Here is a 16,140-nt window from a genome sequence, read left to right on the forward strand (position 1 = left end):
TCATATTACTACATGATATCAATCACTAAAAGTTAGTGTCATCAAATACTCTTTAGTGTTAATTCGCCTACATAAATCGAATCACTAACAGTGATTAAAAGACTTTCTAGGGAATGCTCGTAATATCTGTCCGACAAATCATGTCGGACACCTATACCGCACAGAACACGAGATTTATATAATGATGATAGAACATCAACCATAGCCCACCCAATCTAAAAACCTCTATACTCAAAAACATTGCATAAAAAAATATATATACAGATGGATGCCAACATGAGAGGAACCGCTATAATCTTCATTCTGATCATAAATCCGCTGGCGTGTGGTGAATAAACCTCCATCACGAACATGCTCAAATCTGTAAGAAATATTTCAAAAATATCAAGACCCTCAGGAATACAAGACGATGAAAAAAAAGATGCTACACAATGTGTCAGAAATCACCCATCAAGTGTACAATATTACAATTAAAAAAATGTTAAAAACAGCAATGGGATTTCAGAGTCCAGGAATTATCTTGTATTCTAGATTCAAACCTTTGGGGTATAGGGAATCTAACTCAAAGATCCAACGTAATTCTTTCTTTTTCAATAGCTTCTGTCTATCCCCTCCCCTCCTGAGTATCGGGACACAATCTATTACCCTAAATCTCAATTGATTTAACTGATGATTCTTTTCAATAAAATGCCTTGGTAATGGAAGTTCCATCATTTTCTTTCTGATTGTACTTTTATGCTTATTAATTCTCAATTTAATAGGCATAGTTGTCTCTCCTATGTAAATCAATGAGCAAGGACATGTAATCATATATACAACGAAATCTGAATTGCATGTAAATCTATGTCTGATATTAAAGACCCTCCCCGTATGTGGATGCTGAAAACTATTCCCTTTCACAATATTATTGCAATTGCAGCAATTCAGACAGGGAAAATTACCATTTTTGGGGGGGCAAAGTAGTAATTGTGTATTTTTCTTTCTACTACCCACGTCTGACTTAACCAGTGTGTCTCTAATATTCTTAGTCCTCCGATATGACATAATAGGTGGTATTCTCAACGTGTCAATCTCATTATGTCCCTTGGACACTATAGGCCAATTCTTTCGCAGAATATTACCTATGCGACCACTCAAATTACCAAAAGTTGATATGAATGGTATACGTTCAACTTGTACACCCTTAATATTAGATTCCAAACCATTGTCTAGTCTATCCTTATGTCGCTGTACAAGCTTCCTAGGATAACCTCTCTTCTTAAATTTATTACACATCTGAGTCAACCTAATTTGTTTCTGTGTAGTATCTGACACAATCCTATCTACCCTCAATAATTGACTCCATGGTAACGACTCAATCATGTGTCTAGGATGGTTACTACTATATAAAAGGAGATTATTTCTGTCTGTGGGTTTCACAAATAAATCTGTGGAAAATACTCCGTCTTTCCATTGTACCAAAGTGTCCAAAAATTGTAATTCTCGATCAGAACAAATCATGGTAAATTGAAGAGCTGGAATATGAGTGTTAAGTTCTAACAAAAACTGATCAAGACCCAACCTATCACCTTCCCATATGACAAAAATGTCATCAATAAATCTCCACCAGCAGCGGATGTGATCCATATGGGGGGAGGTGTAGACATACTCCTCCTCAAAGGTGGACATGAAGATGTTCGCATACGTTGGGGCCACGTTGGACCCCATCGCCGTCCCCCTTAGCTGTAAATAGAACTGGTCACCAAAGAGAAAATAATTCTTCCTTAGTACCAGCTCCAGCAGCTGGAGGATGAAGCGTCTACACCCTGGGTCACATCCGGTGCTGGCGAGACATTTCTCTATTGCCCTTAAACCTCTATTGTGTTCAATGCTAGTATATAAAGATACAATATCAAATGATACAAGTAATACAGGACCACTGGCCTCAATCAGTTGTAATTTATGTAAAAAATCTGTTGTATCTTTAATGTAAGACGAGGCCTTCAAAACATATTCTCTCAGGATTTTGTCAAGGAAGATTGCAATATTATTAAAAATTGAACCCCTCCCCGACACAATTGGTCTGCCTGGGGGGGCATGGAGATTTTTGTGAATCTTAGGTAGTGTATATAATATTGGAGTAATTGGTTCCTCCACCTTCAGAAACTTCCCCAATTGTTGGTCAATAATACCCTGTTCCACTGCAACATCAATAATACCTTTGATCTCTTTCAATAGCTCTAACTTGGGGTCTCTAGGTAACAATTGATATATCTCACTATCTGCCAATTGACTATAAATCTCTGACTCATATTTACTACTGTCCAAAATGACCGTGGCTCCACCTTTATCGGCCTGCTTTATAGTAATCTCCTTATTATTCATAAGTTCCTTTAAAGCCTTCCTTTCCTTATTTGTAAGATTCAAATTACTCCTTGTATCATGTATAGTGCTCTCTTTTAATGATTTAATCTCATCTAACACAATCTTTGAAAACGTATCAATAATCGGGCTAGAGGGAGGCATATATGTGCTAGTTGGTCTAAGACCCAATTTGCTAGACTGAAACATACAATCAGAATCACTTTTCTCACAGACAGTAACATTATCTTTAGAAAACATTACTTTAAGGTTCAGACGTCTAAAAAAACTTTTAAGATCAAGATCCAATTGGAACCAATCAACATCAGTATCAAGACAAAATGAAAGACCCTTCTGTAACACCTGAAGTTGGTCATTCGTGAGGTCTATAGATGAGATGTTTACCACTATATTTTCGTTCTTGGAGGGTTCCTCCTCATTGGGGGTCTCGATCTCGAACGAAATCGGCCTCTTGCGTTGCCGTTGGTGTTTCCGTCCACCCCTCCTAGACCGTCCATACTTCCAAGTGGACCTTTGTCTAAAAAAGGTGCATGATTGGCGTCATCGGTTGAATCAGAATCACCGGTAGTGTATAACAGATTGCCACTCCCCAATTTCCTCGGTTTTCTCCGCCTCTGGGAAGGACCATATGAATTCATATTTTGCCAATTGTAGATTTTACCATTACGATAGTCCTCCAAATCACGATGCCATTTATCTCTTTTCGTTCTCTCTATCTCGGTCTTCACTCTATCCAAATTCATGGAGATTTTCTCCTTTAGAGAACCAAAGATTAGCTCATTGGAAGATTGGACAATTGATACTTCAACTTCCTTCAATTTATTTTCAATCAATGCAATTTCTGATTGTAGATATTCCACATTGAGAAGTATTAAATCGAAGGCATATTTATTAGATATGTGTTCAAACTTCGTGCAGAAGTACTCATTATTGGGAAACAGATTCGGGCGTAAATGTGATCTTAAGCCTCTGGGGATTCTCTGTGCCTTGTAGTACTCCAATAATGTAGATAGATGTAACTCCAGTGAAATCTTTCTTTTAGCTTCACTTTCATACTGCCTCTTCAAGGCATCCATTGATGGAGTACTTAAAAACGCTGAATCATAAGTTGCACTCTGTACAATCCTTAACGCATCCTCATTGCTGTATGCGAATGTCTTTGACATACCTTGTAAAGTTGATGCACTAGATAGTGCAGTAGTATCTCGGGAAATCAAGCCCATGGCACTGGGCGGATTCGGATTCATTCTCCAAAAGTGCACGCCTCTGTGGTTTAATATCAGAAAAAAGGAGATTTTTGAAGCAGCACTAGTCCCGAGTATGGTGCGGTGCACGCTGTCAAGCCAGGCAAACCAACTCCAGCACGATGTATATCCAAAGAAGTAGTAGGACAACAGCACACGTCTTCAAATCATCCAAGTGGTTTTATTGTCAAGACATCCACAAACGACAAGCAACGTTTCGACCCATAGTGAGTGAAGGGTCTTTGTCAAGCCTAACATTATGTCTAAAAACATCGTTATAAATGGGTGAATACAAATGATCACATGGCCCATTCCAACCAGTGAACATCGTGAATCTGGTCTCCCAGGTGAAGCATACATTAGGCTTAATGACATCCATCAAATAGTTATATAATCTTCAAAAACGTGCAAAACTACAATGTATAATACATCTTTAATACATCATCCTCAATAATATATCAATCATTGTTATTACAATAGAAAAGCGAAGGAGGAAAGTTTCACCACACTCCAGGTTCCAGCTACGATCACAGAGCTCTACTGTGCATGCTCAGCAATCAATCATCTCTGCTGTGAAAAAAAATAAAATAAAGACCAGCGTTCGATCAAAAAATAGTAATCAAAGTATGTATAAATATACGACATCCACAGTCATAACAGGAATCCATCATACTGCAGCTCCATATCTGTATATTTTGAGGCAAAATTAATTCAATAATTAAAAACGCCTTCACTCTGTTTAAGTCACATGTGAACAGGGCAGAGGGAGGGAGAAGGGATCAGGTTCATATTACTTCATGATATCAATCACTAGAAGTTAAATATAAGACATCCTCAGTCATAACAAGAATCCATCATACTGCAGCTCCATATCTGTATATTTAAAGGCAAAATTAATTCAATAATTAAAAAAGCGCCTTCACTCTGTTTAAGTCGCATGTGAACAGGGCAGACGGAGGGAGAAGGGATCAGGTTCATATTACTACATGATATCAATCCCTAGGAGTTAAAGTCATCAAATACTATTTAGTGTTAAACCGCCTACATAAATCGGATCACCGAAGTGATTCAAAAACTTTCTAGGGAATGCTTGTAACTACTGTCCAACAAATCATGTTGGACAATTATACCGCACAAAACACGAGATTTATATAATGATGATAAAAACGCCTTCACTCCGTGATGTTAAGTCACATGTGAACAGGGCAGACGGAGGGAGAAGGGATCAGGTTCATATTACTACATGATATCAATCACTAAAAGTTAGTGTCATCAAATACTCTTTAGTGTTAATTCGCCTACATAAATCGAATCACTAACAGTGATTAAAAGACTTTCTAGGGAATGCTCGTAATATCTGTCCGACAAATCATGTCGGACACCTATACCGCACAGAACACGAGATTTATATAATGATGATAGAACATCAACCATAGCCCACCCAATCTAAAAACCTCTATACTCAAAAACATTGCATAAAAAAATATATATACAGATGGATGCCAACATGAGAGGAACCGCTATAATCTTCATTCTGATCATAAATCCGCTGGCGTGTGGTGAATAAACCTCCATCACGAACATGCTCAAATCTGTAAGAAATATTTCAAAAATATCAAGACCCTCAGGAATACAAGACGATGAAAAAAAAGATGCTACACAATGTGTCAGAAATCACCCATCAAGTGTACAATATTACAATTAAAAAAATGTTAAAAACAGCAATGGGATTTCAGAGTCCAGGAATTATCTTGTATTCTAGATTCAAACCTTTGGGGTATAGGGAATCTAACTCAAAGATCCAACGTAATTCTTTCTTTTTCAATAGCTTCTGTCTATCCCCTCCCCTCCTGAGTATCGGGACACAATCTATTACCCTAAATCTCAATTGATTTAACTGATGATTCTTTTCAATAAAATGCCTTGGTAATGGAAGTTCCATCATTTTCTTTCTGATTGTACTTTTATGCTTATTAATTCTCAATTTAATAGGCATAGTTGTCTCTCCTATGTAAATCAATGAGCAAGGACATGTAATCATATATACAACGAAATCTGAATTGCATGTAAATCTATGTCTGATATTAAAGACCCTCCCCGTATGTGGATGCTGAAAACTATTCCCTTTCACAATATTATTGCAATTGCAGCAATTCAGACAGGGAAAATTACCATTTTTGGGGGGGCAAAGTAGTAATTGTGTATTTTTCTTTCTACTACCCACGTCTGACTTAACCAGTGTGTCTCTAATATTCTTAGTCCTCCGATATGACATAATAGGTGGTATTCTCAACGTGTCAATCTCATTATGTCCCTTGGACACTATAGGCCAATTCTTTCGCAGAATATTACCTATGCGACCACTCAAATTACCAAAAGTTGATATGAATGGTATACGTTCAACTTGTACACCCTTAATATTAGATTCCAAACCATTGTCTAGTCTATCCTTATGTCGCTGTACAAGCTTCCTAGGATAACCTCTCTTCTTAAATTTATTACACATCTGAGTCAACCTAATTTGTTTCTGTGTAGTATCTGACACAATCCTATCTACCCTCAATAATTGACTCCATGGTAACGACTCAATCATGTGTCTAGGATGGTTACTACTATATAAAAGGAGATTATTTCTGTCTGTGGGTTTCACAAATAAATCTGTGGAAAATACTCCGTCTTTCCATTGTACCAAAGTGTCCAAAAATTGTAATTCTCGATCAGAACAAACCATGGTAAATTGAAGAGCTGGAATATGAGTGTTAAGTTCTAACAAAAACTGATCAAGACCCAACCTATCACCTTCCCATATGACAAAAATGTCATCAATAAATCTCCACCAGCAGCGGATGTGATCCATATGGGGGGAGGTGTAGACATACTCCTCCTCAAAAGTGGACATGAAGATGTTCGCATACGTTGGGGCCAGCACCGGATGTGACCCAGGGTGTAGACGCTTCATCCTCCAGCTGCTGGAGCTGGTACTAAGGAAGAATTATTTTCTCTTTGGTGACCAGTTCTATTTACAGCTAAGGGGGACGGCGATGGGGTCCAACGTGGCCCCAACGTATGCGAACATCTTCATGTCCACCTTTGAGGAGGAGTATGTCTACACCTCCCCCCATATGGATCACATCCGCTGCTGGTGGAGATTTATTGATGACATTTTTGTCATATGGGAAGGTGATAGGTTGGGTCTTGATCAGTTTTTGTTAGAACTTAACACTCATATTCCAGCTCTTCAATTTACCATGGTTTGTTCTGATCGAGAATTACAATTTTTGGACACTTTGGTACAATGGAAAGACGGAGTATTTTCCACAGATTTATTTGTGAAACCCACAGACAGAAATAATCTCCTTTTATATAGTAGTAACCATCCTAGACACATGATTGAGTCGTTACCATGGAGTCAATTATTGAGGGTAGATAGGATTGTGTCAGATACTACACAGAAACAAATTAGGTTGACTCAGATGTGTAATAAATTTAAGAAGAGAGGTTATCCTAGGAAGCTTGTACAGCGACATAAGGATAGACTAGACAATGGTTTGGAATCTAATATTAAGGGTGTACAAGTTGAACGTATACCATTCATATCAACTTTTGGTAATTTGAGTGGTCGCATAGGTAATATTCTGCGAAAGAATTGGCCTATAGTGTCCAAGGGACATAATGAGATTGACACGTTGAGAATACCACCTATTATGTCATATCGGAGGACTAAGAATATTAGAGACACACTGGTTAAGTCAGACGTGGGTAGTAGAAAGAAAAATACACAATTACTACTTTGCCCCCCCAAAAATGGTAATTTTCCCTGTCTGAATTGCTGCAATTGCAATAATATTGTGAAAGGGAATAGTTTTCAGCATCCACATACGGGGAGGGTCTTTAATATCAGACATAGATTTACATGCAATTCAGATTTCGTTGTATATATGATTACATGTCCTTGCTCATTGATTTACATAGGAGAGACAACTATGCCTATTAAATTGAGAATTAATAAGCATAAAAGTACAATCAGAAAGAAAATGATGGAACTTCCATTACCAAGGCATTTTATTGAAAAGAATCATCAGTTAAATCAATTGAGATTTAGGGTAATAGATTGTGTCCCGATACTCAGGAGGGGAGGGGATAGACAGAAGCTATTGAAAAAGAAAGAATTACGTTGGATCTTTGAGTTAGATTCCCTATACCCCAAAGGTTTGAATCTAGAATACAAGATAATTCCTGGACTCTGAAATCCCATTGCTGTTTTTAACATTTTTTTAATTGTAATATTGTACACTTGATGGGTGATTTCTGACACATTGTGTAGCATCTTTTTTTTCATCGTCTTGTATTCCTGAGGGTCTTGATATTTTTGAAATATTTCTTACAGATTTGAGCATGTTCGTGATGGAGGTTTATTCACCACATGCCAGCGGATTTATGATCAGAATGAAGATTATAGCGGTTCCTCTCATGTTGGCATCCATCTGTATATATATTTTTTTATGCAATGTTTTTGAGTATAGAGGTTTTTAGATTGGGTGGGCTATGGTTGATGTTCTATCATCATTATATAAATCTCGTGTTCTGTGCGGTATAGGTGTCCGACATGATTTGTCGGACAGATATTACGAGCATTCCCTAGAAAGTCTTTTAATCACTGTTAGTGATTCGATTTATGTAGGCGAATTAACACTAAAGAGTATTTGATGACACTAACTTTTAGTGATTGATATCATGTAGTAATATGAACCTGATCCCTTCTCCCTCCGTCTGCCCTGTTCACATGTGACTTAACATCACGGAGTGAAGGCGTTTTTATCATCATTATATAAATCTCGTGTTTTGTGCGGTATAATTGTCCAACATGATTTGTTGGACAGTAGTTACAAGCATTCCCTAGAAAGTTTTTGAATCACTTCGGTGATCTGATTTATGTAGGCGGTTTAACACTAAATAGTATTTGATGACTTTAACTCCTAGGGATTGATATCATGTAGTAATATGAACCTGATCCCTTCTCCCTCCGTCTGCCCTGTTCACATGCGACTTAAACAGAGTGAAGGCGCTTTTTTAATTATTGAATTAATTTTGCCTTTAAATATACAGATATGGAGCTGCAGTATGATGGATTCTTGTTATGACTGAGGATGTCTTATATTTAACTTCTAGTGATTGATATCATGAAGTAATATGAACCTGATCCCTTCTCCCTCCCTCTGCCCTGTTCACATGTGACTTAAACAGAGTGAAGGCGTTTTTAATTATTGAATTAATTTTGCCTCAAAATATACAGATATGGAGCTGCAGTATGATGGATTCCTGTTATGACTGTGGATGTCGTATATTTATACATACTTTGATTACTATTTTTTGATCGAACGCTGGTCTTTATTTTATTTTTTTTCACAGCAGAGATGATTGATTGCTGAGCATGCACAGCAGAGCTCTGTGATCGTAGCTGGAACCTGGAGTGTGGTGAAACTTTCCTCCTTCACTTTTCTATTGTAATAACAATGATTGATATATTATTGAGGATGATGTATTAAAGATGTATTATACATTGTAGTTTTGCACGTTTTTGAAGATTATATAACTATTTGATGGATGTCATTAAGACTAATGTATGCTTCACCTGGGAGACCAGATTCACGATGTTCACTGGTTGGAATGGGCCATGTGATCATTTGTATTCACCCATTTATAACGATGTTTTTAGACATAATGTTAGGCTTGACAAAGACCCTTCACTCACTATGGGTCGAAACGTTGCTTGTCGTTTGTGGATGTCTTGACAATAAAACCACTTGGATGATTTGAAGACGTGTGCTGTTGTCCTACTACTTCTTTGGATATACATCGTGCTGGAGTTGGTTTGCCTGGCTTGACAGCGTGCACCGCACCATACTCGGGACTAGTGCTGCTTCAAAAATCTCCTTTTTTCTGATATTAAACCACAGAGGCGTGCACTTTTGGAGAATGAATCCGAATCCGCCCAGTGCCATGGGCTTGATTTCCCGAGATACTACTGCACTATCTAGTGCATCAACTTTACAAGGTATGTCAAAGACATTCGCATACAGCAATGAGGATGCGTTAAGGATTGTACAGAGTGCAACTTATGATTCAGCGTTTTTAAGTACTCCATCAATGGATGCCTTGAAGAGGCAGTATGAAAGTGAAGCTAAAAGAAAGATTTCACTGGAGTTACATCTATCTACATTATTGGAGTACTACAAGGCACAGAGAATCCCCAGAGGCTTAAGATCACATTTACGCCCGAATCTGTTTCCCAATAATGAGTACTTCTGCACGAAGTTTGAACACATATCTAATAAATATGCCTTCGATTTAATACTTCTCAATGTGGAATATCTACAATCAGAAATTGCATTGATTGAAAATAAATTGAAGGAAGTTGAAGTATCAATTGTCCAATCTTCCAATGAGCTAATCTTTGGTTCTCTAAAGGAGAAAATCTCCATGAATTTGGATAGAGTGAAGACCGAGATAGAGAGAACGAAAAGAGATAAATGGCATCGTGATTTGGAGGACTATCGTAATGGTAAAATCTACAATTGGCAAAATATGAATTCATATGGTCCTTCCCAGAGGCGGAGAAAACCGAGGAAATTGGGGAGTGGCAATCTGTTATACACTACCGGTGATTCTGATTCAACCGATGACGCCAATCATGCACCTTTTTTAGACAAAGGTCCACTTGGAAGTATGGACGGTCTAGGAGGGGTGGACGGAAACACCAACGGCAACGCAAGAGGCCGATTTCGTTCGAGATCGAGACCCCCAATGAGGAGGAACCCTCCAAGAACGAAAATATAGTGGTAAACATCTCATCTATAGACCTCACGAATGACCAACTTCAGGTGTTACAGAAGGGTCTTTCATTTTGTCTTGATACTGATGTTGATTGGTTCCAATTGGATCTTGATCTTAAAAGTTTTTTTAGACGTCTGAACCTTAAAGTAATGTTTTCTAAAGATAATGTTACTGTCTGTGAGAAAAGTGATTCTGATTGTATGTTTCAGTCTAGCAAATTGGGTCTTAGACCAACTAGCACATATATGCCTCCCTCTAGCCCGATTATTGATACGTTTTCAAAGATTGTGTTAGATGAGATTAAATCATTAAAAGAGAGCACTATACATGATACAAGGAGTAATTTGAATCTTACAAATAAGGAAAGGAAGGCTTTAAAGGAACTTATGAATAATAAGGAGATTACTATAAAGCAGGCCGATAAAGGTGGAGCCACGGTCATTTTGGACAGTAGTAAATATGAGTCAGAGATTTATAGTCAATTGGCAGATAGTGAGATATATCAATTGTTACCTAGAGACCCCAAGTTAGAGCTATTGAAAGAGATCAAAGGTATTATTGATGTTGCAGTGGAACAGGGTATTATTGACCAACAATTGGGGAAGTTTCTGAAGGTGGAGGAACCAATTACTCCAATATTATATACACTACCTAAGATTCACAAAAATCTCCATGCCCCCCCAGGCAGACCAATTGTGTCGGGGAGGGGTTCAATTTTTAATAATATTGCAATCTTCCTTGACAAAATCCTGAGAGAATATGTTTTGAAGGCCTCGTCTTACATTAAAGATACAACAGATTTTTTACATAAATTACAACTGATTGAGGCCAGTGGTCCTGTATTACTTGTATCATTTGATATTGTATCTTTATATACTAGCATTGAACACAATAGAGGTTTAAGGGCAATAGAGAAATGTCTCGCCAGCACCGGATGTGACCCAGGGTGTAGACGCTTCATCCTCCAGCTGCTGGAGCTGGTACTAAGGAAGAATTATTTTCTCTTTGGTGACCAGTTCTATTTACAGCTAAGGGGGACGGCGATGGGGTCCAACGTGGCCCCAACGTATGCGAACATCTTCATGTCCACCTTTGAGGAGGAGTATGTCTACACCTCCCCCCATATGGATCACATCCGCTGCTGGTGGAGATTTATTGATGACATTTTTGTCATATGGGAAGGTGATAGGTTGGGTCTTGATCAGTTTTTGTTAGAACTTAACACTCATATTCCAGCTCTTCAATTTACCATGGTTTGTTCTGATCGAGAATTACAATTTTTGGACACTTTGGTACAATGGAAAGACGGAGTATTTTCCACAGATTTATTTGTGAAACCCACAGACAGAAATAATCTCCTTTTATATAGTAGTAACCATCCTAGACACATGATTGAGTCGTTACCATGGAGTCAATTATTGAGGGTAGATAGGATTGTGTCAGATACTACACAGAAACAAATTAGGTTGACTCAGATGTGTAATAAATTTAAGAAGAGAGGTTATCCTAGGAAGCTTGTACAGCGACATAAGGATAGACTAGACAATGGTTTGGAATCTAATATTAAGGGTGTACAAGTTGAACGTATACCATTCATATCAACTTTTGGTAATTTGAGTGGTCGCATAGGTAATATTCTGCGAAAGAATTGGCCTATAGTGTCCAAGGGACATAATGAGATTGACACGTTGAGAATACCACCTATTATGTCATATCGGAGGACTAAGAATATTAGAGACACACTGGTTAAGTCAGACGTGGGTAGTAGAAAGAAAAATACACAATTACTACTTTGCCCCCCCAGAAATGGTAATTTTCCCTGTCTGAATTGCTGCAATTGCAATAATATTGTGAAAGGGAATAGTTTTCAGCATCCACATACGGGGAGGGTCTTTAATATCAGACATAGATTTACATGCAATTCAGATTTCGTTGTATATATGATTACATGTCCTTGCTCATTGATTTACATAGGAGAGACAACTATGCCTATTAAATTGAGAATTAATAAGCATAAAAGTACAATCAGAAAGAAAATGATGGAACTTCCATTACCAAGGCATTTTATTGAAAAGAATCATCAGTTAAATCAATTGAGATTTAGGGTAATAGATTGTGTCCCGATACTCAGGAGGGGAGGGGATAGACAGAAGCTATTGAAAAAGAAAGAATTACGTTGGATCTTTGAGTTAGATTCCCTATACCCCAAAGGTTTGAATCTAGAATACAAGATAATTCCTGGACTCTGAAATCCCATTGCTGTTTTTAACATTTTTTTAATTGTAATATTGTACACTTGATGGGTGATTTCTGACACATTGTGTAGCATCTTTTTTTTCATCGTCTTGTATTCCTGAGGGTCTTGATATTTTTGAAATATTTCTTACAGATTTGAGCATGTTCGTGATGGAGGTTTATTCACCACACGCCAGCGGATTTATGATCAGAATGAAGATTATAGCGGTTCCTCTCATGTTGGCATCCATCTGTATATATATTTTTTTATGCAATGTTTTTGAGTATAGAGGTTTTTAGATTGGGTGGGCTATGGTTGATGTTCTATCATCATTATATAAATCTCGTGTTCTGTGCGGTATAGGTGTCCGACATGATTTGTCGGACAGATATTACGAGCATTCCCTAGAAAGTCTTTTAATCACTGTTAGTGATTCGATTTATGTAGGCGAATTAACACTAAAGAGTATTTGATGACACTAACTTTTAGTGATTGATATCATGTAGTAATATGAACCTGATCCCTTCTCCCTCCGTCTGCCCTGTTCACATGTGACTTAACATCACGGAGTGAAGGCGTTTTTATCATCATTATATAAATCTCGTGTTTTGTGCGGTATAATTGTCCAACATGATTTGTTGGACAGTAGTTACAAGCATTCCCTAGAAAGTTTTTGAATCACTTCGGTGATCCGATTTATGTAGGCGGTTTAACACTAAATAGTATTTGATGACTTTAACTCCTAGGGATTGATATCATGTAGTAATATGAACCTGATCCCTTCTCCCTCCGTCTGCCCTGTTCACATGCGACTTAAACAGAGTGAAGGCGCTTTTTTAATTATTGAATTAATTTTGCCTTTAAATATACAGATATGGAGCTGCAGTATGATGGATTCTTGTTATGACTGAGGATGTCTTATATTTAACTTCTAGTGATTGATATCATGAAGTAATATGAACCTGATCCCTTCTCCCTCCCTCTGCCCTGTTCACATGTGACTTAAACAGAGTGAAGGCGTTTTTAATTATTGAATTAATTTTGCCTCAAAATATACAGATATGGAGCTGCAGTATGATGGATTCCTGTTATGACTGTGGATGTCGTATATTTATACATACTTTGATTACTATTTTTTGATCGAACGCTGGTCTTTATTTTATTTTATTTTTTTTCACAGCAGAGATGATTGATTGCTGAGCATGCACAGCAGAGCTCTGTGATCGTAGCTGGAACCTGGAGTGTGGTGAAACTTTCCTCCTTCACTTTTCTATTGTAATAACAATGATTGATATATTATTGAGGATGATGTATTAAAGATGTATTATACATTGTAGTTTTGCACGTTTTTGAAGATTATATAACTATTTGATGGATGTCATTAAGACTAATGTATGCTTCACCTGGGAGACCAGATTCACGATGTTCACTGGTTGGAATGGGCCATGTGATCATTTGTATTCACCCATTTATAACGATGTTTTTAGACATAATGTTAGGCTTGACAAAGACCCTTCACTCACTATGGGTCGAAACGTTGCTTGTCGTTTGTGGATGTCTTGACAATAAAACCACTTGGATGATTTGAAGACGTGTGCTGTTGTCCTACTACTTCTTTGGATATCCACAGGATATGTCATAAAGGTCAGATAGATGTGGGTCCAGCCTTTGAGACCTACACCTATCTCTAGAACAGGGCCCACTAGACCCAGTTCTACCTTTTTGTGCTCACATTGCCTCCTGCAAACTTAGGGTATATTCACACGCTTAATAAAAAATGGCTGTAAAATACGGAGCTGTTTTCAAGGGAACACCGCCTCTGATTTTCAGCCATTTTTTTAAGCATGAAGCATATTTTTATGGCTGTTTTTGGAGCTGTTTTTCTATTGAGACAATGAAAAACGGCTCCAAAAGTGGCTGAAGAAGTGACATGCCGTTGAAATGCCGTTTTGAAAAACTGCGCGTAGGAACGGAAAACCGTTTTTCCCATTGAAATCAATGGGCAGGTGTTTGGAGGCGGTCAGCCCAGGGGTGGGATCCGGCCGGTTCGCCCCGGTTCTCCCGAACCGGTTGTTCGCAGAACCGGGTGAAGCGGGAAGCTGGAGCCAGTCCCCTGACCTCAATTGTATTTGCATCCTTAAGAGGCGGATACAATTGACTTCACTAGTGCTGCCCTGGCGAGGCACGTGATGTCTTGTCTCACCATTCGGAGCTTTAGTGATAATGCAGTCGGCGATGACGTCATCACCCCGCTGCATCGTTCCGCTGGAGGACTGGCGTTACTGGAGGATGGAACGGAACGGAACGGGACAGGTAAGAAATATTGTTTTCCTTCTACAGTGGGCAGCGTTGGGGGCCTTATCTATATGGGACTATACAGGGAACAGTAGCTACAGGGGACTATATAGGGAACATAAACTACAGGGTACAATACATAGGTAGCAGAAGCTACAGGGGACTATATAGGGAACAGTAGCTACAGGGGACTATATAGCGAGTGGGTATATTTATGTCCTGGCTCCAGGATGGCCCCCAAGAATGGGCCTTCTCCCTGGCTCCTGACGCCCCTTAACTTTCCTCTGTTGATCTTTTTTTTTTTTTCTGCTCTCGGGCTCATATATGACGAGACTGACAAGACTGCCTTTGCCGAGAATCAGCTGGTGACCTTACGTCAGGGTAAGAGACCCGTTGAGGAGTACTGTTCTGACTTTAGGAAGTGGTGTGTAGCTTCTCGGGGGAATGACCCTGCCTTGAGGTGCCAGTTTAGATTGGGTCTGTCGAACGCCCTGAAAGACCTGTTAGTTAGCTATCCCTCTTCTGACTCTCTAGATCAGGTTATGGCTTTAGCGGTACGTCTTGACCGCGTCTCAGAGAACGACGACTTGAACGTTTTTGTTCTTTCTCCTATGGCTCCCCCATGATGGCTCCTGAGGTTCCGTTGCTTCGTTCTTCCACAGAAAACTCTGATGAACTAATGCAACTCGGGGCCTCCGTGTCTCCCCAACAATGTAGAGAGTTCCACAGGAAGAATGGTCTCTGCTTCTACTGTGGGGATGACAAGCATCAAGTGAACAACTGTCTTAGGCGTAAGAATAAGCAGACGGAAGAACTTCTGCGCCTAAGTGACCATCGGGGAGGTCACTTGGGCGCACAAGTATTTCCCATAAATATGAAACCTAATAAGATCTTGCTTCCCTTTCAGGTCTCTTTTGAGGGTAGGTCTGCTACCGGCAGTGCCTTCGTGGATTCAGGGTCTTCTGCTAATATTATGTCTGTGGAATTTGCTGTGTCTCTAGCTATGCCATTGATTGATTTGCCTAAACCTGTCCCGGTAGTGGGTATCGACTCCACTCCACTTGCTAATACTTTATTTTACGCAGCATACCCCTGTTTTTGAACTCCTTGTTGGCTCCATGCATTTGGAGCAGGGCCCTGTACTGGTGATGCAGGGATTATCGTCCGATT

This window comes from Rhinoderma darwinii, chromosome 4, assembly GCF_050947455.1.
Source record: "Rhinoderma darwinii isolate aRhiDar2 chromosome 4, aRhiDar2.hap1, whole genome shotgun sequence".
Classification (NCBI taxonomy): Eukaryota; Metazoa; Chordata; class Amphibia; order Anura; family Rhinodermatidae; genus Rhinoderma; species Rhinoderma darwinii.